General features: G+C 42.7%; 1 long non-coding RNA gene across 1 annotated transcript in view; it reads left to right on the top strand.

Moving 5' to 3' along the window:
• The window catches only part of LOC135308699 (uncharacterized), a 232651-nt gene that overhangs the window by 152547 nt on the left and 57168 nt on the right, over positions 1 to 22936 (top strand). Inside the window, exons 6-7 of the long non-coding RNA XR_010369081.1 lie at positions 15217 to 15301; positions 20313 to 20447. This is a non-coding gene — a long non-coding RNA (uncharacterized LOC135308699). The remainder of the gene's footprint in view (positions 1 to 15216; positions 15302 to 20312; positions 20448 to 22936) is intronic.

Genomic DNA, 22936 nt, shown 5'->3' with positions numbered 1-22936 from the left:
TTTCTTACTTCGAAGTGACCAAAATAGGGGCTATAAGACAGCTAAGGTGGATGTGGGAAGGGGTTTCTTTCCCTAAGCACAGAGTGACTCCCTGTTTTCTAGGGAACAAGTATCCTCACTTCTAAAGTCTGCAAGCTAAAGTAACCTGAAATTTTGCCTTCTCTGCCTGTGCATGAGGAGAAGGCTCAAAAGGAGCTGAAGCGAGTGCTGCTGAGCACAGGCACACAATGCTCTCACCTCTAGCACTGCTGTGCAGCCCTGGACGTGTCCTCTGAGCCCACAGCTTTTCCTTGCTTCAAAATCCTCTGCTGCATGAGTTAAAAAAGGGGACTAATGAGAAAGTCAAAGAGGCTGACTTTCACCAGAAAAAGAAGTCTCACTCCACCCAACAGTGCTGTGCTGGTATATGGACGTAGGAAACCAGTCTGTTATTTTTCTGATTTTGCACGAGACAGTAGGGACAGAATTCACAGCTTTCATTTTTGTTGGAAAACAGTACTTGGTAAGCTGACTCTTAGATGGGCAACCCTAACAGCACAACTGTTTAATGAACATTACTGTTTCAATGTATGTGGATGTGTACACACGGCAGACAGCACATGAATAGTTGGTAACAGCTGGAATTTAATTTAACAAATGATCATAGAAAATGTAGGGCTGACTAGTAAGGTGAATTATTGGCTTTTTCATCACTGAGATTATGAACCACATCCAATCCAGACCAGAGAATTAAAAAAAACCTCTTTTTGATTAAATGCAAGGAGTCTTCCAGGAAATTTGAGTACAAGCAGGTCAGTTCTGTTTCACGGTTGCCAAGCAGAGGCTGTGGGAGGTCTGGGGTCTGTTGCCAGCTGCTGGTGGAACGTTAGGGACCTGTGACAATGAGCTAACATAGTTTGGACACTACCTTTAAGGATGCTGTCCCGGTACTCAGTATTAGAAACCAGACTATGAAACAATCTTTTTGAGCAAATTCCCTCACGCTTATATAGCAGAATCTCCAGGAAACTGTGGTGCTGGGGACAGGGTTAGTGTTGTGAGGTTTATGGGGTTTGGGTTTTTTTTCCCCAACATAACGTATCAACAGACTCCTAACCAAGGGCAGTGGTTTTTGTAAGGTTGAGATTAAATAGAGATGGCAGTTTGGACATACTAAGGAATTTCTTTTTAAATAAGGGCATTTTCATTGTTTGCCATCATTGCTTTCCCCTAAGAGAGGATGGTGTTACCATGTGTGAGAACGACTTGGTCTGGAAATCTTGCATCTGTTTTATCTACTGGCTCTTGCTGTGAACTAATGTGTTTGATTAAAGTTTTTAAGCTGTATGCTTACTGTTGGATCTCTTCTGTTTGAAGTGTTAGGACTCTGAAAACTTCATTGGGTGCTTTAAATCTTATGTACCTAAACCCTGCTAGGAAGTTATTTTTGTTGGCTATTTCTCAAGCACCAGCAATGTGGCTTGGTGATGTGTGAAATGCTAATATCAGGAAACTTTCCTTCTCAAGTAATTTACATTACAGAATGAACAGATTCAGTGAGACAGGTTGAAGCCCCCAGGCCCCTGTCATGAAGTCAGCAGGAGCTGTTTTCCTCCTCCTTAACCTGGGGTGGTTTTTTTGTTTCATGTTAAGGCATTTTGGAGGAAGTGATCATGCTAAACATTGGGCTTGTGCAGAGTGCAGCGTGTGTTTTAACATCCCTGTGGTGGGAAGGGAGGGGAGCTAGAGGCAAGAGAGAGCCTGGCTGGGTGCAGTCTGGGGCTCAGTGGGCTGAAGCCTCAGAAGCCCCTGCTCTGCAGTGCCATTGGTGCTGCATGGGTGCTGAGCACAGTGCAGTGAGGCAGTGCTTCACTCACTGCAGTGGTGTCTGCAGCTACTCACGGCACAGATGACAGGTTAGATCTGCTTCAAGTGTCCCAGAAGTCCCTGGACTTGTCATTTCTCCAAGTTTAAAGATATAGCCAAGGATTCTAAAAATATTGCATATTCCCACAAAAAAGTAATAAATTGAAAACCGTTAGCGTTCATTAAAAGCACTCACCCTGACCATGCCTAAAAGCAAGGGAGTGTCCACTTAAGAGAGTACATATTCTTCCTATTTTAACCCACAGAAATCACACTTAAAAATTCCCCTGACAGACACTGTCTCTATAAATAAGTCCCCGTCACCTCCCCCGGGTACAATAACACAGTATACTAGAGGTGTCAAACATACGGCCCATAGGCCAGATCAGCCCACATATGTACTCAGAACTGACAGAATCTAATCTTTCAGCTGAAGAAAGAGAAGTCTCTAGACCTCAGAGGTTTTTTTTAAAAAAAGGGCTTTGGCAGGGAGTTGGAACTAAGGAGTTCAATAACATCTGCTTGCATCCACGGGCAGCCAGACACAGGGATGGAGGATAGGAATTTGTTGTTGACTTCATTGGGATGTCAGTGATTTAGAAGGCTTATCAAGCCTCACATTTTTTCTTTGTCTGAGAGACCATACTTCAATATAACACCCTGAAGAAAACATAAATGTTCATTTATGGCTAGTTAACCATTTGTTAGATATCTTTTGCCTACACAGTTATTGAAAAGAATTTTCCTCTATGACGCTTATTCCTCCTTTTCCTCTTGTGCTGCAGTGATTCTGTAGCCACTGACATAGCCTGCTTAAGGCTTCAGTTTTCTATACTAAACCAGCCAAGATCCTTGTGATCTATGCCTCCCTGGCCATCCTAATAGTCTTTCTCTCTACTTGTTTCATCTTTCCTGAGCATGTGTGGTGATAAGAGTCTGCCTGGTGAAGTCTCCTGACCTCCAACAGGGCTGTTACTGCTACCTTACTTCTGGGGGGATTACTTTGCTTTACCTGCCTCAGCAGATGCCTTTTTCTCAAGGCCAAGGTGTGTTAGTTTACTTGCATTTGTCCTGTGATCAGCCAGTACTTCTCATCCACTGCCATTCCCTGACAACGAGCTCCCAGAGCACGGCAGCGATGCTGCTGTGACTCCTTACAGCTTGTGGTTGGACACATATGCTGTTGAATCCCACCCATTTCTGTCACTCCAGTCATCCAGCTCTTCCAGTTCTCCAGCTCTAGAAAGATCCCTCCTATGTACTCCTTTTCTCTACCTTTGTTGTGTTGATCCAACCATCAAAACCATAAAGCAAATATAAAACACTTGTTAAAAAGGGACATTTAGATGTATTTATGTCAAGTTTTCAAATACAGGGAATTTGACTAATTTAATTTTGTAACAAACAAAACAATAGCAAAAATGGAATTGCTTTCTCTTTCAAAAAATTATTTTGTGTTGGTTTCCCTTTTGACCTGGAAAGTACAGTGTGGATATTACTGTGAGAATGTGCAGTGATTCCTTACATGTCCCAGCCAAGTTGGGTGAAATCCTTTTATCTGGAGTCCAAGACACCACTGGGGTGTGCACTGCCCCAGAACTTCGTCTGGAGCTGTATCAGTACCAAGTAGCCAGAGTATTAAATTCAGCTCCTTGCCCCAGTGAAGGACATGGTCACAGAAAATTTGGGTAGGTATAAGTTATCTAAAGAACATGGTTGACCTCTGGTGATTCAGAACTTTACCTATAAAATTGTAGAAGCACAAAGATGTCTCCTCCTACTTGAGATATTTGTGAGAATGTGGGGATTTATAATTTTTTCTTGATCAGGGGTCAAAGCCAGTTAAAGGAATTCCTACCATCTTCCTTTCATGTATAAGATTGTCTTAGCTACTCAGTGCTCTCAATTCCTTATTCAGTAGTGAAGGAGTCACACCAACTTCTATCAACTATCTTGAGAGGCTTTTATGGCATTTAAGCACTACTTCTGTTTATGTAAGCACTACATTCCCAGGCACAGCCATTTAGGGCACATATAACCTTTTCGGCCATAAACCAGGAGAATCCTATTGAGGTGAAACTGGAAACCATCACACCCACATGGAAACACCACCATAAAATATCGACAGGAAAGAGAAGGTTGAGGCTCTTGCTGTTCATTCTCATTTAGGAGACAGAGACATTCAGCACTGGCTCACTGAAAACTTTACTAGGGGAAAAATCATCAAGATAGATCCATTTTCAACCACAATACCCAAGTTGTTTTTCCTTTTTTTCAGTCAGGTTATTTCTGCAATGAGACTTTCGCACGAGGCGTAGAGCACAAGCCAATATACCATATTCATCGGGCCTGGGAAAACCAAGATTACTTTATTTTTTGACCCTTGAAAGTTTCTGATATCTCCATTTGGTTTGGATTTTCTCAATCTCCAACATGATGCTGTAGCTGAGTAGAGCATATGGTCCTAATAGATATTCAGTCCAGATGTTAGTTGTCTAATATGTATCCTGAACGGCTGTGCCGAGCAGCATATAAGAAAAGCTGGTGGAGCAGTTAAATAAGGAACATGCACATTCCAGTATTCTCACCAGTTTACGAAAGTTAAAAGTTCCAGATTGCAATACCTCCGGTTCTGTCACTTTGAATTTCTGGGAAATGTTAAGAGCATGAAGCTTGCTGTACACGCTAAGAGCAGGCGGGGAACAGCCCCACCTGAAAGCCAAGCAGAAATGTGGGGCTGGGAGCTGTGGTGCCTCCTGTCTTGTGTGGGCAGCGAGTGTGAATTGCCCTCTGCTCTGTGCTGGGTGGGAGAAGTGACCAGAAGTTTGTGGTCTCCTGGTGCAATTGAAGGTTGTCCAGAGAGTGTCAGAAAGGGGACGGGGAGAAAACGTCACGCTTAATGAGGGAGGAAAAAATTATCTCCTGCAACTTTTGAACCCAGGGTTTCTGCTAATCTTGAGCAGCTTCTATGAATGGTAGAGGTTTTAACTCTGGCAGATGAGATGAAACTGGTGATGGACAAAGAGCATTAATTCTGCTGCCAAGAGAAGGGCTGCTCCCAGAGTGGCAGCCTGAATGCCCCCCACCAGTGGGAAGAGCTTCAGTCAGAGCTTGCCTACTGCTCGGCACAAGAAAATCCCACCACAAATTACAAAGCCAAGGAAGCCTTCATGTTTTCCCTGCTGCTTGGAGAGCTATTTATATTTTAGTGTTCAACATGGCATGTAAGCTGAGAACAGACCTGCTTTTCTTCTCCCATACTGTGTCCTCTGCGTACTGAGGTGATGCTGGGACTTCTGGGGAGTCCCACGCTGCTGGTTCCTGGCGTAAGAGGAACTTGTTCGCAGAGCTTGTGCACAGCTGAGTACAGCCAAACTGGTTCACAGCAACTTGAAGTAGTCTGAGACATCTGGCATGTCCTTCGTTCCCTTTTCTTTGGCTAGAACTGGGGAAGGATAAATCTGTGCGATGCGTAACTATTCTTTAACTCTCTCAGATTTTAATTCAGGAATAGGGACAGGACTAAATCAATTGGGTTCCTTAAAAAAAAAGGATCAAAACCTCTCCTTCTCCCCTTATCCTTTCAGTTCATGAGGAAGATTCACTCCCTGTAACAGCCCCCCCTAAACTGTGACCACATGAGGGTCCTGACCTTACTGTCCGAGTTGTCTCACCTCAAGCATCATTCTGATTTTCACAGAAGACCCCCTGTCAGCTGATAAAGCAAATTGTTTTATAGTTTTAACCTTTGAGTGCAAGTTACTCAGCAAGGAAATTAGCAGCTTCAAATACTTGCACAGGTATACACAGACCCTCTTATTACTCAAGGAAACTTGAAAGTAGTTTCAGAGCTACAAGTTTATTGACTGGGAAGTCAATAAAAAAGATTAGCTTTTAAGATTAACAGTAAAACTTGATTGCTGCTTTCAGCAGCTAACCTAATAATTTCAGGAACAGGGAATCTGTGAGCTGCAGATCACATACAAAAACTTGGTGAACATCTTTGAAAAGGAATGTTTTTTACACATGGATGGAAATAATTTAAGTCACATAAAGCACTCTAGAAATGCTCTACTATGTGTGGGTTTTGTCCTTGTCAAATAGAGAAAAGAAGACTTTGACCTTTTTAGGAACAAAAGGAGAAGGTTTTCTGTATGAGAAGTACTCTTTAGTGATTAAGAACAAGTCTCTCACTGTGTTAATTCACAGGGTCTATGCTTATTAATGTTCAATTGTTGATTAAAAGCATTGTCTGTGATTAATGCCTGTCACTGATGTTTGCATGTGATGATGATATTTCATCAGAAAAGATAATACTGTTAATAAGTTGCAGCCCTGAGAAATAAGCAGAAGGGTAAGTGCCACACAGAGGCCATCGATCACACACATGATTTGGGTGCTAAGCTGGACTCCTGGATCTCATCCCTGAGCTTGCTCACAAAGGCTTTGCCTGCTCTGCAGACAGGCAGGTTCCTGCTTTTGGATTAGCCCAGGCAAATGATGGAAGAGATGCACAGGGGAACAGGAAAGCAGAGCTGACAAGGTCCCATTAGGAGTTCTCTGGTCGCAGGGCTTCTGGGGTGAACACCTTGGTTACCTGAACCCAAAAGCACATGAGCAGGTCTGCATTCTGTCTCAGTGGCCTTTAGGAGAATGTATTTGACTTTTCACCGTGGTTTTCACAATTCTGCCTTGACACCTTTGAAAGACTTTGTAAGATACTTGCTAATACGAGGCAGTGCTGTCCCTGGGCGTGCTTGTGTTTCAGCCTGTAGTGTTGCTGTCTGTCTTTCCTGTATTGTATTAACAGCTTGACTCTGGGACTCTGAATGCTGAAGGGAATTTCAACTTCTCAGCTGCCTCAGCCTCAAGCAAAATCATGGGTTTGAGGTGAAGTTCTCAAAAAACCTCCCATGAGAATAATGCAAAAGACAGCTGGAATTTTCTCCTCTGAGGTGGCTGCTTCTTGGCTGGATGAGATGCAAAAAATGCCTACTTTGCCAACTGTCAGAGGAGTTAAAGGCACAAAGTGCATGCTCTGCAAAAACAGAGTTGTCTTCAACAATAGAGTTGTCTTCATATCTAGAGTTGTTGTCAACAAGTGATTGCAGAAAAGGTGTTTAATAGGGAAAAAAAAAAGGGAAACAGAAAAGAAATTGTAACTGGGTAAAATTATTCCAGTTGCTGTAGCATAACAGTTCTATGTGTATGTATTGTATTTTACTATTAGGTCGTTATTCAGTGTTGTACCTGAAACAAATCCTGACTTTGCTCAACAGAGCAAAGTCATTTCTGTGACCTGACCCTGGCTTCCAGGTTTAAGTTTGTGTCAGCACTAATCCCTGGCTGTTCAGAGAGGATCACAGTTGCTCCCTTTTAAGGCTGAACGCTGGTACTAGTCCTGTGTGGAGTACAAAGCTGACCAGAAGCATGTAAAAGTCATGTATTCTTCCTGGAGGAGGTTTGAATTCCACAGAGCATTTCTAGAAAGAAGCAGACTCCTCCTTTTAACTCTGGAATCTTCTTTTATGTCTTTTCTAAAGTTTTGCAGACAAATAATTTTGCAAGAGGGTCCCCCATAACAACTGAAAGCCCAAAGGGAAACCAAGGAGATGAGAGAACAGGAGGGAAGTATGATGGGAGAGGGAGCATTTCTTGCATTTTATCAAGCTCAGCTCTACTGTGAATTTTAAGTGGCCTTGCACAGGGAGTTGTTGAAAGGGCTGAAAGCAGAGTAAGCAGTGTTAGTGGAACAGGACCTCTGTTCCTTTGAAGAACTTTCTCATCCACCTGCACAGATACTCTGTCGAATTCCATTTACACCACTAGGAATCAGTCCTCTCTGTGAGCAGTTTAATATTCAATATATCTGAAAATAGACCTTGAAAGGTCCAATGCAAGGTAGGTCTCTCCCATGGTGAAAAAGGATCCTTAGAAAACAATATGAAAGTGTAGCACTTTTTCAGACAGTCCCAAAGTGCAGGTTCCCCATCCAAGGCACTCTCACATCTCCGGCTCACATTTGTCCAACAACAGATTATTTTATAAGCTCCAGGATTTGAGTGTTTAGATAGTCTTAAATATTGCAAATTCTCTGAAATCAAGCTGTTAATTCCAGGATGAAATAGCCTATACTTACGGGAAGTGTGATGTCATGTTTCCACCCAGGAAAATAAATCTTTTTTCAACTCTTGTCAATCAAGTTGCTGATGTAGCACTCTGCACTAAGCTGTGGCCAGTTCTGACCCATCAGAGATGGACTCCACTAAAGATTTTTGCCTTCATTTTTAATAGGTTTGTTGAAAGAAGAAAGAAAATTGTTTCAATTAACTTTCACTTTTGCTTTTCCAGAACTTACCACTGAAATTCCAATGGAAGGTCTTTTTGTGAGTTATAGCTATTAAACTGAGTGACAAGTGGAGGTTTTCATCCTCACATTGACAGATTGACAGATCATTCTCAATACAAACAGTGCCCTGCTTTTCTTGGCAACCTGCTTCAAAACAAGCAGGACACAATCAACTCATGTCATTACAAGTCTTGCCCTGTTTAGAAATTCTCAGTGTGCTAGGCTTTGCTTTGCATTCGCCCTTTCAGTGTCTCTGCTTTCTTTGATTTGACCCACCTCATTTCTGGTGTTCCAGATTCAGTTTTACTGACAAGAAGGTGCTCCTTGGAGGCTTAATCTGCAGCTCAGTTCAGTCAGTAAAAGGGACCTTGTTGACTCCCGCAGATGCTGGATGAGATCTTGAACGTCTTTTGCTCCATTATCTTTGGCGTCTGCTACATAGGGTGCACAGCTTGCAAGCATTCCAGAGCTTCTGAATTTCCCAGCATCTGCATTCCAGATAACCAAGTGCGTACTTCTTAAAAAAAATAAAATAAAAAATGGTGCCTATAAACCATCCTGGAAGTTTACATTACTTCAAAGTTCAGGCAAACACATAACTGTTTCTTTCTGCTTCCAATCTTTCATGCACTGTTCTAGGTTATCCTTTCTGTTTTTGGAAAACCTTTAAATATTATTTGGGGTGTCATAAAACAACCTAACAGACTGGGACAGAGATAGTGTGCCCTTTCTGAAAAAATCATTGTGTCTATTTAGATATTAGGCTTTAGCTTGTTAGTCAAAAATATGTCACACGCAGCATTTTTGTGTGTGTGTGTGTGGGAAAATACAATACAGATTTTGAAGTTTAAAAAAGTCTGGCAAATTACAAATTAGAATAATAATTCATGGGAGTAATAAAATATCAGACTTTTATTGCCCTATTGAGAAGGGCATTAAAAAGCATCTGGGAACTTGAGGTTTGGAAAGATGGGCTTTGAAAGACTTGGTGGGTTAAATATTAATGTAGAAAATATGGCATCTGGAAATATGCTAATAGGGCTTGATTCAGTGAAGGATTAAGCATTCCTTTGGGGTGCTGAGTGCCTCTAGGAGCTCCTGCTGACAAAGGGAGCTGAAGGACCTCAAAATCTTCTGAAAGCCTGTGGTGCCTGAGAGAGCTGTGCTTATATAGATAATGCTGAGAGCTTTTGGTGTCAGCCAAGGGGGGCATGGCAAAGTGGGAGTCACCCACACAGTGGGCATGCTCCAGCACAGCGTTTTCCCAGGCCAGTCTGGGCCCCAGGGTGCCAGGAGCAAGCAGCAGAGCCACCCCACACAGCACTGACTGGCATGGAGCTGGGGACATGGGAAGCTGGGAGTGAGGCAGCAAACAAAGGCTGTGTATCTCCCACTACCTGTTGTCCAGTTCCCTCTGGCTGCCAGGCTGAAGGCAATTCCCTGCCAGTCATCTGTGGTAAGCTGCAGGAATACTGGCCAGAAATGTTGCTGTGCCCCAGTGTGGTGGGAATGGGAGATGTCTTCTTCTGGGGCCAGCAGGGCTAGATGAAGAGATCCTCACATTTTTCCCATTTCTTCTAAGTCTGGGTAGCAGCTGCAGTTATCCTTCCATAAAGTCATTTTCTCTTTTCACCTTAATTTTAGTTTTATTTTTCAGTCTGTTGTTTGTTTAGATGCAATGGTCTCGGGAGAGCTGAAGTCCTCACTCATCAGCCTTTTATTGTTTGTACTGAGGAAACCAGCCCTTGTTAGCAGTGCAAACCTCCAGAGGCGTGTGCTTTTCGTGCTGTTTTTCAACACAGAGTCTGTGTGACTTACTGTCCTTTTAAAGATTCTGTCAGTGTGAGGGCAACTGGTGAACTGGGACAAGCACAAACCTCCCTCAGACACCATTTCCTACTTGCAGTGGGCTGCCACAGCTTTCCACCTTGCTGCAGCAGCAGCAGGTTGCTCACCAGTGGGTGAGGGACTGCACTTTGCTCTTGAAACATGTTGATTTTATTTGCATTACTGTTTTTCATACCCTTCTCTCACTCTCCCTGTCCTCATACCTACATGGTCTTTCGATTGCTGGAGGAGTTCCTGTGCCATGTGCTCCCCATTGTCTAGGTGCAGCAGCAGAGCTGTGGTGGCTCCTCGGGCTCCAATGGTCACTCAGGAGCTGGGAAAGCAGTGCTGTCCCTCTCTCAGCCGTCCAGGGGTGCCAGCACTGTTGGTGCAAGGTGCTGGGAGAGCCTTGGTGGTGCCACAGGCCTTTGTTAGCACTTGTACAGAGCTGTGAGGGGTCTGTGCATTGCCTTTCCTGAGACACAACAAATACATCTCAGCTTTCTGGCATTGATTTTTGACAAAGGATTCAAGAAACTGCAGCTGTTCTGGCTTTCTTGTACCCTCCCCCACTTTATTACAATGCGTGTTGTTCTGAAATACTCAATTCAGCTATAAACAATCTACTCTATCAACAACATGCTTTTGCACTTTTTGAAATGGTGCTTTGAGGCAGATAAATGAAAGTAAGTATGGCAGCTTGCCAGTAAAAATCCTGCAAACTGTATCATCACAGGGGCACTGACTAAGACAGCACATTATTTTATTTACTGTGGAAACTGAAAATCCATTTCTGCCCATACAATAGCTGTTTATTTCATCTTTGCTTCATGTTTGTTCTAATCTTTCTTGACACTTCTAGATAGTAATGGTTCACAAGCTGTTCAGATTAGTGCTTGCAGGGCTCCATCAGCCAGCACTTCCTTCTGGTTTTAGAAGTCCAGCACCCTCTTTGCTGGTGTGTGCCCACTGGCCAACAGCAAGGGAACCTGCCCAAGCCCTGGACACAGGCAAAGTGCTGGGGAGGTTTTACAACTCCCTGAATCCATCCCCTGGGCTAAACTTGAAGACTCATCTCTACCAGGCAAGGTGAACAGAAAAAATGCATTGCGAATGCATTACAGTGGGCTGACCTGGACAAAGGAGTTCTTCAGGATTTGAGTTTTTCTTTCTGAACATTCAGTCTGTCAGATGTTTATGTTGCCAGCTGTCTAAATGACATCATGCTTCCCGTACTAGAAGTGATTCTGAGATGCAGAAAGATGAGGTGACAGGGTGACCAGTGCATTCCTGCTAAGACCTGCTGGATTCAGATTAGCCTTGGTGATTTCTTAATCTGGGCAATGTGTCCTGTGACAGTGTGATGGCATCTTCCCCAGCTCCTGCTCGGGTAGAGCAGCTCCTCCGGCACCACTCATCACAATGGCTTGGAGACGGCAGAAAACCAGGCTGGGGAAGAATGTTGAAACCATTTCAAAAACCTCTGGAGAGAAAATGAGTAATATTTTGTTTTCCTGAATGGTTTCACTGAAATTTAGGGAAAATAATTGCAGTTGAAAGATCTCAGCTTTTGTTGTTCTTTTCTTTCTCTTCTATTTGTTTTCACACGCTTCCTATTGAATGTACTTCCTCCTTTTCATCTGTGCCCTCTCCTTTGTTACCTTTTATACCCCACCACAGAAAGGTGCAGAGACAGTAGAAGGGAAAGAACAAATATGGTAAAGATAAAAACCATTTCGAATTTCCTTTTCCAGATCCAGAGAAAACAGGTTTTATTAACTTTCAGATCTTAATGGTGACATTCTCTGACCAAAAATCAGCTGAAAAATATTCTAAGAAACTATGATTTAACTTATATATTAACTTAGATACTTCTGGGAAATTGCATTTTACATAGCCAAAGGGTCTACCAAATTCATTTTGCTTGGGGATTTCTCCCCAGAGATATCCATTATAGCCCATCATACTGAGTGACAGGAAACTCTTGAAGAGCCTTTTTCTGTTGTGTGGTCGGCCATATTTCATAAGCTTATCCCGAGCACAGTCTCTTTCTATGTCCTCTTCTTGTCTTTAAGGGTGTTTGTTAAGATGTAATGGAGTTTCAGGCATGATTTTTATTTCCTCACTGATTCTGTATATTCTACAGTCCTGGTTTCAAGAAAAAGCACTTGTATGGAAAGAGATGCATTAGAGGTCAAATAGTAGCCAAAGAAACTCCGTATCCTGAAGCAGGGGAAAGGCAGAACTTCATGATACCTAAAAATTCTACTGAGTAAACAAAACAAACCTCTTTTAAAGCTGCTGTCTGTGGCCCGGAGATAGAACCCCTTTGATGCTTATGGTAGAGCTGAGAATCACAAGCAGAGAGGTTGGTAACAGTCCTGTTGTGCCCCTGGGGCAGTGCTAATGAGCATTTGGCAGTGGGAAGACAAAAAAGCTGTGTATGGCATGAGACTGGAGGCAGGCAGCTTCTAGCAGAAGAGGGATGGCTGAGGATGAATTAATAAAAATGACACTGTTTGGAGAGAGGTGTCCCTTTAAAACTGTGGATTTGGCCCTGCTTTTACATGTTTCTTCTAAGTTCCAAGTAAAAAAAGGCTAACACAATTTTCTGTTTGAGAATAACCTGCAAGCTGAACATGCAGGATTGATGAGCATTTTCAAATGGTTCCCGGCAGATAGGTAGGTGTTGTTCTTCATTCTGCCAAATTCAGAATATACCTGAGTGCCTGCATTTCTGTCTGGTTTATCTTACCTTGAATCAATTCCAAATAAACTAGAACTGACAATTACACATATGCACTGTACACTTGAGACCCACAGGTGTTCTTGCAAATCAGCCTAGGGGACTAAAATACGTGTCTTTGATTAATTTTAGTGGTAAAATGTCCAAATCCCTTACTCAGCCTTGCAGTGCTCACCTGTAAGAATCAGCCATACTCCATATTGTTGGCTCTTCATGTTTTTATCTGCAGATAAACACAGTCTTAGCCCTTGGAACTCTGTACTGCTTAAAGCCCCGGGCAGACAGGGTTGTTACTGTAAGATTTGCCCTAATAGCTCATGGCCTCGTCATTACGTGAGTTTATTTCTCAAATGGCTGGTAATGTTTGACCACTGCAGAGCTGGGATAAAGCTGTTGTGTGCACACAACTGTTGTGACAGCAAATAGAAAATAATGACATAAAAGTGTCTTGGTGAGTACAGCTTGTTTCACTCCAGTGCCTTGGTCTAGTTGGCATAGTGGTGTTTTGCCACCATGATTGGACTTGATGATGTTGGAAGTCTTTTCCAAACTTAATGATTCTGTGATTCTATGCCAGGCAAAGAGCAGCTTGCAAGAAGTCATCAACTTTGGAGCAGTTCCTGTCTAGACGAGGTTCATGTTGCTCTGGCATGGGAATGATTGTTTGCCACCTGTGTGATGCACAAGTGTGTTCAGAGCTGGAAGGAAGAAGACAGGAGGGGCTAGGAAAAAAGCTTTAAGGAAATCCTACCAAAAATGCCCCAGGCCAGGAATGCCTTTACTTGTTTTCTTACTGAAAAGCAAATGTCTTAGAAGATGTTTCTTCTGGCCTCATATATCAAACATGACCACATTTTATCCTCTCAAGTACTGACAGGATTTCCAGCTCTTTACCGAAGCTCAGAAAGCTTCCACAGCAATGTGATCGTTTACGAGACCAAAAAAAAAAAAAAAAGATGGACATTGTAAGATGTCAGTATAAGCAGCAAATCAATGTCACCTCTGTCCATTCAGAGTATTCTGTGTCCCTTTGGATCAGAGCTGGTGAATGGCTACTGCCCTCTTCCTGCTTTCAAAAATGCAGCAAACCACAGTTAGATATTCCCATAATGAAATGTCTGAGTCTTTTGTTTGCTTTCCATTTTCCTATTGCTTGTTTCTTGTCCAGAATGTCCCATGCCTTATTAAGCAGAATTAGCTCTGCCAAGCTACATACCCTCTGTCTCTCAGCTCCTGCACACTGTGACAAGTGTTGTTGCGTAGCATTTTGTGGTGTGGCCATCCTGATGCAGGTGGAGGGACCCTCTCAGAGCTCCCTTCAACCCATTGCCCCCCAGGAGGGATTCAAGCCCTCACTGGTGCCATTTCTACCTTGAAACTTGCCAATGCTGATTAATGAGGGTAGTGAGGCCTCGGTGTGGGCAGGAAGGAAAGGCAGAGCAGTCCTGCATGTTGTGTGCTCCATAAAAACCTCCCTCTGCCCAGCCAGCCCAGGAGAAATCCAGAAATGCCCTGCCCTGAGCTCACAGCTCTTCCCTTCAGCACAGCCACCTGCACACACCCTGGGGGAAGTGCTCATGCTCCCCAGCAGTCCCTGTGAGCCTGCTTGCTCCACCTGGTCATAAGGTGAGACCTTACTCCTGTAAAAGAGGAGGTATAGGTACAGCTGCTGCTTTACCATATAGACAAGCTCTTAGGAGAGGTATCACCCACAACTGGTGTGACAGAAGGGATGTGCTCTAAGTTCCCTTGGACCCAAAAGAGGTCATCTCATGTCCCTTTAAAGGAATAATGGTTCTAGTTAATACAGATCAGGGGTGCAGGAAGAAGTTTTCTTGGGAAAGCAAAGTCAATTTAACCCAGCTCCCTCATCCTGCAGTGGGAATTTGCTTCTGAACAAAAAAAAAAAAAAAAATTCCATGCAACAGATACCAAATGTAACTGCTGGGGGAGAAAGCAGGTGGAGAGATTAGACATGCCTGGTGCTGACAGATAGCATGTTTGTGCCTAATACATTGGAGAAATTGTACAGAAACAATTCAGCCATGTGAAAATGCATCCCTTGTAATATTGCCAAGGTCAGAAAAACCTAAGGAGATCCACCAGTCCTGCAAGGAAAAACCATCCAGAGGCAGGGTGGTCATGGTGCTGAGGCAATTTTCCATCAGGGTCCCGTAGGGGCAGAGAGGAGCTCCTGCTGCTTTTCTGTTCTTTCTGCTCACAATGAAAACTCCTGAATCATGGTCCAAACCTGTTCAAGCCCACTTGGCTATTGGCTCTTTAATCACTTTCACTTGAATCTAAAAATTCATACTGATACAGAGAGGTTCATGAAATGGGAGGGAGTTGAGTCTCCTATGGGTTCTCTTTCCATGTTGTCTTATTTTCCTTTTGCACTGTTCTGAAACTAATGAGGTTTAATAACCTGTTTCCTTCTTTCTCATCCCAGCCAGCTTGGGGAAGAGAGGGAACATGGCTCTTCCTACCTGTGAACATGTCCCTGCCTGGAAAGTCCATCTGCAAACACATAAGAGGTGTGTGAGCCTTTTGGGGCAATCCTGGGGTGTACCAGGTGCAGAGGAAACAGCAGATGCTGTAATAGAAAAATGACATGCAGGAATATATCTCCTCTGGAGTCCTCTCTTTCACCTCTCTAGAGATCTAATGTAAAAGATCAGTCCTATATCTACTTGGAGAATTAGACTAAAGGGAAGTAATAGCCAGATGCTCTTTCCAGGAAACTAAAAAAGGCCATGGGTTAGATCTCTGTCATGCTCTAGCTTTAGGTCTGCAAGCAGGGAGAAATGGAAGAGGAAAATGGTTTTGGGTTGGTGCAGACAATTTTCACAGTGCCAGCTCTGCACTCCGTCACTCTTTTGGTATCATCCATGGAGATGTTTGTAGGGAAGGCAGCTCTGGAGACTGGGGCTATGTGAAAGAGGGGAAAAAAAGATGAACTAGCAAAAAGTTAATTAAAACTCTTCTGATTATGAGGTGGAATTTAATACTTTAAAAAAATGCAGTGTGACACATTGCAGCACTGCAGCTGAATTAATCATGAATGAGGATAGTAATTTTTAATTTTTGTGTGCATGAGAAAAACACTCAACAGATTTGACAATTAGAGCAGGGTAACAGCATTGCATGGCACAATGTGAAGTAGTTTTTCCCAGTGGTTTTTGAGAGGGAGCTAAACAGATGTGCTCAAATATTTACAAGTGCACAATATTCACATGCTTTTCAAATGCTGACCCTGCTGATTCGCAAAAGTCTGCCTCAATCTGGAGACCAGCTACTGTGGTGACACAGGCTATTTATCATAGGTAACACAGCGGCACTGCCGCCAGCTCCCCGTGTGCTTGTGTGCACAGTTATCTCCTACTCCTCTGACACTGCTACACCACCTCATCAACTCACCTGCATCACCAATTTGTCCCAACACAGTCCTGGCAGCACACTGGGCCCTGCTGGCTCAGCCCCAGTTTGTGGGGTAGGAGTGGTTCCTGGGCCACACCATGCCAAAGAGAAGCAGGTTTGATTTCAGCCACAGCCATAAAAGTCAGGGTAGTGCAGTTGAAGTGTCACGAGGGCAAAGCACTCCTGTAAGAGTCTAATATTACATGTTTACTCTGTGTAATTTAAAAGGGTTAGTCATCAATTATCTGCATCAAAGTGACCACCCAGATGCCCAGTGTACTTGGCCTCGTCTGTCACTTAGCTGTCCCCTGTCATGCTTCAGTTAAGAGCTGAGAATGCCAGTTAACATTATCCATATCACCAGCAGTACAGGGTGTTTCGTTGCCTTGTTTTCTTCAAAAGGAGCCCAAAGAAAAGTGAGATTTGTTCAGCACAAGCTGTAGTTGGGGAGGATTCAGGTAAGCCAGATGGCAGTGTCAGTGATGAATGGCACAGATACTGTAGGGCTGTGCCTGGATATCCTAACTGGGAAAGCTGAGCTGCACCGTACCTCACTGAAATAGTGACTATTGCAGCAGTTGCTTTACACTGTTCAATTGGCTGTGTAATTACTTTCACAAATTAAACAAAAACAATGGTGAAAATATGTAAAATTCACCTGGACTGAATTGTGGTTCAGATCCCCAGTGAAAATTAGTTTGGCAGTCTCCCCTCACATTCTAATCTGCTCTGTTTCAGCCTGAACACCTCTCTGCTCTCAAACCCAGGTTGGTGTTGCAGTTCAGGCTTTAGATGTGGTGTGGGTGCTGCTGTGTGAGAAGCCCTGCTTATCTGGCTCAAACCAGGATAATTAGTGCCCCATTTTTTTCAAGCGATCCCACTCGTTCCAGGCTTTATGTAGTTTTTGGTTTCTTGTGCCTGCTCTCCTGGGTTTCCTTACTTTGAAAGACAAACATGCAGCCATGTACGTCTCTCTTCAGCTCACATTTATTTTCCTTTAGCATTTAGCCCTGCAAATGTGATAACTGCTCACTTAGTGAAGACAGACAAGGGAATCAGGAGGGGACAGACCATCCACTTGCAGTTTTACAAGTCAACAGGTCCCATCCAGGCTGACTTCTCTTCAATAAACTCAGTATCACAGCAGGAAGTCAGACAAGCTGAACAACCTGCCCAGCTCTTTCCTCTCCCTCCATGGTCCCCCATGCTCCTCAGAGAGCAGCTAGAGGAGATTTGCCAGCTGGGGCTCTCCTCATTCCAAGGCGGCTCAGGCAGTTTGGCACTCCCACCTTTCTTTCGCTGCACTGTTGATGGGGCTGCACTTTGTTCTGATTTCTTTCTCTCCTTTTCCCATCTGAATGGGTTACTGATGCAGCAGCCTGTGTTTAGGAGATATGTGCAGCTGCTGCACCTAAAGAAATGCACCAAGAGACACTGCCTTGGACCTGCAGATAGTGACTGCAGCTGCTGTGATGCATCTCATGGGTTTTCAGGAACAGAGGTTGATTCACCCACTCTTGAGTGGGGAGACTGGTAAACTCCGTACTCTTGAGTCCCCGTGAAAATAATTATTCTCACATTGCCTTCACCAGTGGGCGTGAAGAGCTCTACCCAGTGTTAGCCACTGTCTGGTCCTAGAGCCACTGAATGGCTTGCTTTTCTCCTCTACTAGCAATTTAGATTGAAGAGATTTTATAAAGTACCAAACGAAACATGGCTCTGTTTCAGCCACACTCTTGAAAGCCAATATGCCTTAAATGCCAGTTACTGTGTATCCTGAGAAGAATGGGCAGTTGTGAGTTTGCTGTCTTGGTTTTGGTTGACACTGCTACATGTAGAAAATGAGATCTCTGCATTCATCCTGAAGAGCAGACTAACCCAGATACCTAGAGTAAAAAATTCACTCTCAGTGAAATGGGGAAGTTTGCATCTGGATTGCCACAGCTGGATTCACCATCAGGCAGTCACAGAGAAACAGTTCTGTCAGGCAGGCTGGAAGAGCCCAGGCTTCTCATCAGATACATGTGTAGTGCCTTTTAATACTTTTTAATAGTTTACAAAATTATGATAAGCTCTGCAAGGCCATTTAAAATGGATAATCTTCAACTGGTATTAAGGACTAAAATGGGTCTGCCTTGTATGCCTTAATGGGCCCCTCACAGACTGTTCAACATTATCAAAAGGTGATTTTAAGAGTTTGTAATAAATATGTTCCTTTGGGGAAGATTAGGAAACAGGGTGGGATTTGCCATCCTTCTGCTACCTCCAAATTGCTGTGCTTTAACTGAATTAATTACAGTGGGTCTGCCTTGAACTCCAGAGTGCCAGTTCACTTCTGATCTATTGCTCAGTAAAGAGGTTTGTCCTTAGGGGAAAATGTTTGCTCCAAGAGCCAGGACTGTTTAGTATTTGATTATCAGACTAGGAGAAATTAGTCAAATAAGGCTGCAGCTTTGTGAATACTTTACGTGCATGTTTAACCTTCCATTCCTGAGGAGTCCTTTAGATTTCAAAGTGCAGTAAAAATAAAGTGTGTCTGCAAAAACCTTATGGGGACCAGGGACTATGAGGGTTATTTATTCACAAACAAGAAGTGAATGACTTCATTCAGAAAGTTTTCCTTGTGCAAGCTGTGCTTATCCTCTTCTAGTGTCCAGACTTCTCTTTGTTGCAAACCCAGCCTTTGTCCACATCACTTTCAAGGACTGGGCCTGAAATTGCAGGGAGATTTGAGTGTATGAGTGAAACTGGATAAAATTACAGACATTACCCTCCCTAAGCGTTAATTTGTCATTCCACACTTTTCTGTATTGACGAAGTTCATGTCCTTGGGCAACCAAATTGTCAGAGTGATACAAAATCCACAATTATAATCCTTCCCTGTCAACCTTCTGGGGTTTCTCTTTATATTTCAATTCCATTGTACATCAGTTAAAGGATTTAAAGTGCAGTTATGAAACCTAACCATTTCATAAAATGTTGAAGGTTGAACAATTTCTTGTGGAGCCCACCAGAAAACTTCTCATAACACCTACTGTCAGTGTCTTGCCAGCAATGTACTTCCTGCTATTTTTGTCTGCCTAAAGCGAGCACACTGGAATTTATTGATTTGTTGAAATCAATAAATTTAGGAGGTTTAGGAGGAAAAAGTAGTTTCCTATGGTTTTACCAAATCTGTTTGATGTTCGCTGGTTTTGAAGCAGGCTTTTACTCTCTTGGCTCCCCAGCCTGCTAAGCTTTGTGCTTTGAAGTCAGCATTCCCAGAGCTTTCATACTGACAGACTTCCTGTTATTCTTTTTGTTGAGATACTGGGAACTTAAAAACTGAGATGGTCCATGTTTTCATGGACCTTGAGTGTGACTTGGAGGCCTCAGTTCAGGTAGAATGCTTTCAAAAGTCACAATACTCTTTGTATATTACCAAAGGATTCTGTATAAAGCAAGCTTCCCACATGTGATGTGTGTGTCCCCCCAGAGAACTCCATACTTAGCTCCAGCCATCTTTCTTGACTAACAGGCTATTTTAAGTTATTGCCACCCAAACAGATCTTGTGCACAGGATATTAATTTTCATAATTTACTTATCCATATGATTGCAAAATATCAACAAGTAATAACAGAGTAAAAAAGCATTAATACATTAATTTGTATTAACTCCTCAATATGATGATATGAGAAATTGTCATCTGTATATCTAACTCACACTGAATTCAACCAAATACATCATAAATAAATTTTAGGGGCTTGAAAATTTGTTGAATTGGTCTGGTGATGACTAATTTCAAAGCCATCAAAGCAGGGGCTCCTGGGGCTGGAAACCTGCTAACCCCATGCCATGGTCACTTGGTGTTGCCAGTTCACATGACAAGAGGAGCACATAATCAGGCTGGACAACACCCCTGTTCCAAGTGTGACTGCACTTGCTCTTTTTATTATGACTGCTTCCAAGTGTGTAGTTCCAGTTTAACTGAGCCTAATGATACACACTTTCTAAATTTCAGATTGTAGATTTTGAGTTGGTGATTAGTGCTTAAACTCTGTTTTGGGGTTAAACTCTGACTCAAGAAATTGAAGTGGGCAAATGCTCCTATTACCTTCTGTATTTCACACCCTTAATCCTGTTTTTAGGCATGCTGGTGAGTCAGACCTACTAAGGAAAATGCTAAAGCAGATATTTCACTTGGAGCACACAAATAGTCCTGAACCAACATTTGACGGCTGTGACTTTTTAGATCCAAGAATTTGCTGGAAAACTCCAATGAGGTATGTACTGCTTTTGCTTTTACTTTCACCCTACAGGACAGTGGTATTCACATATTTTTGCCTGCAAGACCATGCTGGGTGACTGAAAGCATGTGTGGAATCTCGAACATTTGTGGTGCAAACATCATTTCAGCATTCTCCTACGCAAGAGATGATGAAACTTCCTTAGATGAGAGCCTATGTAAATATGTGTTATCCATCAACTAGGCAAACAGATGATGGACTGCTGTTTTTAGAAGCTCCAGATGATGGCCGTGGTCCTGTAATGTGATTATTGTGAGCAGAGACATACATCTGCAATCCAATTCTTGCTATGCAGATCCATTGAATATAAAAAAGAATATCCAGAATATAAAAAAGACTACCCTCCATAAATTCCAGTGTCATCTTCTCTATTCTTATTAATGCTTAATTCAAATCTTGACATCAAACTCTTCTTCAGCTTTCATGATTAGAGAAATTAATTTACAGTTTCTTCTGAAAGCATAACAGCAAATGGGAATCAATGCAGATAGCCATTTATTCCTCCAGCAGTGAGGTTAAACAGCTTGTGCTTTTTAACTGCATGGTACAAAATATATAAAGATATGGGCGTGAGTTATTGATCTGGGTTGACCTGATATAGTAAAAGTTCTTTTACCAAAGAAGAAAAATATATGCTGTGCTCAGTATCTCCTGGTGACTCTCTGCTCCAAGTGAATAAACATACAGCTGAATTCTCCCAGACAGGGAGAATTCAGCTGTATGTTATTTGTGATCCAGGAACAAACTAGCAGCACATCTTTTTGTCTGCTAATGTAAATTCTAACTCACAAAAGTGGCCCACCATTAGTTCTGCAGTTAAAAATTCTTGCTCTGTCTTGTCAAGAATCACGTTCCACAGAACATGCCACAAACCCAGAAAAATCACTTCCGTTCTCTAAAGAATGAAGCACATGGCTTGCATTGATGTACAGTGAAGTATCACATGCAAGACTGGTGTTTCAGGACTCAGCCACTATAGATGAAACGGAAGCAAAAAAGGGAAATCTTGTCTATGAAATAGACAAATATTCTTAAAGACATCTTATAAAGACTAATGTCTATAGAAGTGATCTAAATTAGCAGACCTTAGCTCATCTGAAATAATCTGCTCCCAGGATATGGGGACATATTCCCTCAGCCTGCAGCTGCTAAACTGTCCAGCAGAAAATTGCATAGTGAATTTGAGTATTTGTCCTGTTCTTCTGTAACCGAAGTACTCAGAAAGAACATGAAACACAATTAAATTTATCTCAGCATCTCAGTCTCAAGAGCTCAACATTAGCTCTTGACTGTAAAATGCACACTTGGATTTGAATAAGTCAGCTTTGTCCTGGCATGGTAATAAGGAAAAAGAGGGTTAAGAAAATATATGGTCATATACCTAAAACTAAGAGAAGCTGGGTAATAGGTACCAATACATGAAGAGTCTTTCAGAGGACTCAACTTGAAAGAGTAAAAAACAAGGGACCTCATGGTTAATCATTGTAATGGAATGCTGATAGTTGCCATTGGCTGAAAAAGAATTCAGACATTTCAGAGCCCCTGATGCACTTTGATCCTTTGGATGTTAAGCTCTGAAGCAGTGCTGAGTTTGGCAAATTGATGACAAAACCCCATTCTTTTTCGAACGCTACTTTAGCTACTTAGCTTTTCATTCAAGAAAGGGTTTTGTTGACAGCAAGATTATTTTCTTAGAAAAACACTAAATGAGAAGATGACAAATGCTGTTGTGAATGTTCACACAACTCCAGGAGCAATCAACCGTGATTATTCAGACAGGGCTCCTGCAGGAATGGATAGAGCTAAAACCTTGAAATTTGGCAAGAATAAAGTCCTCGATAAGGAGCAGCACTTAGAGTTGCTCTGGAGAAAATGCAGTTTCATCAGCGGGGTTCATGCTCATTTGGAATTGACCATGTGCAGTAGAACATCTTGTCTGTATGTATGCAATTAAGAGATGCACAGTGAATAGTTGCCATGCAGTTAGTGTAACATATGCTCCAGTACTTCCAGACGTGACTACTGAAGTTGGTAGCAATATCCTGATGTCTTCAACAAGGCCTCAATTTTAGTCAGATAAAAACTGCTACGTGTGAAAGCAGCTGGGGATCTTTCTCTTCACTGAAAAAATGTGAGAAAGAGAGGAGGAATCCATACTGAGGAACTGACTGAAAGGCTGGAGAGGCTACAGGCACTGGCTTGTAGCATTCAGGAGATAGAATTATATTGCTGCCCAGTCTGTGACCTGCTGTTTGCCTTCTGGCAGATGCTTTTATATTTCTTGCACTTTGCCTGATGCATCTCAATAAGAAAACCCCAACCTGAGCCCTACTTAAAGGCATCAGGGCATTTCTCCTTAGTCTCCACAAGCATTGAAGTAATGTGCTTAGCATTTAAATCCCAGAGCCATATGTACTATACTCTGGAAGAAAAAAGGCTGGATCACTGCACTGGACCGCTGTGAC

This window comes from Passer domesticus, chromosome 10 (assembly GCF_036417665.1).
Source record: "Passer domesticus isolate bPasDom1 chromosome 10, bPasDom1.hap1, whole genome shotgun sequence".
NCBI lineage: Eukaryota > Metazoa > Chordata > Aves > Passeriformes > Passeridae > Passer > Passer domesticus.
Note: the sequence above shows the minus strand (reverse complement) of the source record. Positions and strands in the feature narration are given on the sequence as shown.